Source organism: Carlito syrichta, unplaced genomic scaffold (genome assembly GCF_000164805.1).
Source record: "Carlito syrichta isolate Samal-C Ts95f unplaced genomic scaffold, Tarsius_syrichta-2.0.1 Scaffold79992, whole genome shotgun sequence".
In the NCBI taxonomy this organism is placed as follows: Eukaryota; Metazoa; Chordata; class Mammalia; order Primates; family Tarsiidae; genus Carlito; species Carlito syrichta.
The window spans coordinates 170,326-173,150 of record NW_007024088.1 but is presented as its reverse complement, the minus strand read 5'-3'; the positions used below and the strand labels follow the sequence as shown (position 1 = coordinate 173,150).

The window sequence follows — 2,825 nt, the reverse complement described above, 5'->3', positions numbered from 1 at the left end:
GTGAACATTAAAATGATATGAAACAAAAATAATCCAACAAGTAAAATATATAGTGTATCAAATGGTATAGTTGCTGTAGAGACAAATAAAACAGAAAAGGGAGATAAGGTGAGTCATGTGGATAAATTTTGCCTTGGCTGGGTGTCTGACTGAGATAAATTTTTGGATTAATGTCTGGTTCAGTTGTATGAGTCTGTAATTCTAAGGCATAGTCCCCCATGTAATGGGAATTTAGGCCAATAAAATGAAACCATTTATGTGTAGGACTGTCTCTAGGTAGTCTTTTTTTTTTTTTTTTTAAGAGTATTCCTATATGACTTCATTCCTTTTTCTTTCCAAGTCTTTGTTTAGATGACACTATTTGAATGAGGCCCATACTGTCCATTTCATTTGCAATCTTGACATCTGATCATATACTTTCATTCCTGTTCCCTGCTCCAACTTTATTCCACAGTGCTCATTAGTCCTTGGCACGTAATTAAGGTATATATTTATTTTTAATGTGTAATTTTATGTATGTTTTTATATCAAAAAAAAAAAAAAAAAAAGATGATCTGAGCCGGGCATGGTGGCTCATGCCTGTGATCCCAGCACTTTGGGAGGCAGAGGCGAGAGGATTGCCTGAGCCCAGGGGTCCGAGACCAGCCTGGGCATTGGCAAGACCTTGTCTCTACAATAAATCAAAAAATTAGCCGGGTGTGGTGGCTCAAGCCTATAATCCCAGCACTGTGAGAGGCTGAGGTGAGGGGAGTGCCTGAGTTCATGGGTTCGAGAACAGCCTGGGCAACTTGGTGAGACCTCATCTCTACAATAAATAAAAAAATTAGCCAGGCATGGCAGCTCGTGTCTGTAGTTCTGGCTACTTGCAAAACTGAGGCAGAAGGATCACCTGAGTCCAGTAGTTTGAGGCTACCCTAAGCCGTGATCCTCATGATTGTGCCACTATGCTCCAGTTTGGGCAACAGAGTGACCCTCCAACTCAAAAATAAGAAGAAAGAAGGAGGAGGAGGGGGAGGAGGGGGAGGAGGTGGGGGAGGAGAAGGAGAAAAGATGATCTGGCTATAAACTGGAGCAGGCATGGGCTGGTACCAGACCAGAAGCAAAGAGACCAGGTAGCAGTCAATTAAGTGGAGATAAAAATAGATGAAAAGAGGTTATTTCAGGAAAAGTCTCAAGAAGACAAATTTTTCTGAGTCCTTGTATGTCTGCAAATATCTTTTTTTTTTTCTTTATTTCAGTAGCTTTGGGGGTACAAGTAGGTTTTGGTTACATAGTTGCATTGTATGGTGGTGAAGAGGTCTGGGCTCCAAGGGTACCCACCATTCCCATCTGTGCACATTGTACCCGACAGGTGAGCCTTTTTCTTTCCACCCCTTCTCCCCTCTGCCCTCTGAGTCTCCACTGCCCATTACACCATTCCCTATGCCCTTGCAGTTCCTTAGTTTCGCTCCCGCTTGTGAGTGAGAACATGTAGCGTTTGGTTTTCTGTTCCTGAGTTAGTTCACTTAGGACGATGTTCTCCAAATTCCATCCAAGTTGCTGCAAAAGACATTATTCATTCTTTTTGGTAGCTGAGTGGTATTCCACAGCATATATATACCACATTTTCATTATCCACTGATGGGTTGATGGGCAGTTAGGCTGATTCTCCCTCTCTGTAATTGTGAAGCGGGCAGTGATGAACATGTGGGTGCAGGTGTCTTTTTTATATAACTACATCTGTTCTTTTGGGGAGATGTCTGCAAATATATTTATTCTGCCCTCATAAGTAAATATTAGTTAGACTTGATTCAAAATCTCAGACTTCAGCCAGGTGCAGTGGTGCACACCTGTAGTCCCAGGTACTTGGGAAGCTGAGTGGGAGGATCACTTGAACCCAAGCATTCAAGGCCAGCCTTAGCAACACAACAAGACTGTCTCTAAGAAATAAAAAATAGGAAAGAAAAGAAAAAAAAAGTTTAAGCATCAAATATTTTTTTCTCAAAATACTGAAGACATTGCTTAACTGTCTTTTTATAATCAATGTTGTCAATGTAAGATCTGAGTCCAATAAAATCTTTGTTTGTAGATTGTTTATCTGAAAGCTTGAGAAATTTTCTCATTTTCTTGAGAATCTTGAGATTTCACCAGCATTTCTGATGGTTAAAAATATTTTTCTTGAGCAAGAAGTTACTGGGTGCTGGGTAGGGACTAACAGTGGACACCCAGAAGAATGTTCAACCCCCAAAGCAGCAGCCAATGATATATATCTGTGCAGAATGTCACATAGAAAATAAAATAAAGTCCAGGGATCCAATCAGATGCAGAGAATGTAGATACAGATTAATGTACAAGAAAAGGACAAAAAGATTGGTGGTGTTTGATGCTTGGTGACACCCGGAAATCCAGAAGAATGTCTTCATTTATAACTCAGATTTACCCTGCTAATGTTTCTCACTTTTGTGTAGCTTTCGGTTTTGCATACCGCAGTCTCCTCTTACCCTTGGGGATATATTCCAAGACCCCTGGTGGACACCTGAAACCTTGGATAGTAGTACCAAGTCCTTTATACACTATGTTTTTCCTATGCATACATACCCATGATAAAGTTTAATTTATAAATTCAGTGCTGAGCTCTGTGGCTCAAGCCTGTAATCCCAGCATTTTGGGAGGCCGAGGCGAGAGGATTGCCTGAGCCCCGTGAGTTCGAGATCAGCCTGAGCAACTTGGTGAGACCTTGTCTCTACAGTAAATCACAAAAACTAGTTGGGCGTGGTGACGCATGCCTGTAGTTCCAGGTACTTGGAAGGCTGAGGCGGAAAGATCACCTGAGCCCAGCAGGGTGA

At 41.6% G+C, this 2,825-nt stretch overlaps 1 pseudogene; it reads left to right on the top strand.

Annotated features, from left to right (window-relative positions):
- LOC110595368 overlaps window positions 1-2,373 on the top strand; it is a 14,936-nt pseudogene extending 12,563 nt beyond the window's left edge.
- Window positions 2,374-2,825: the final 452 nt, after the last annotated feature.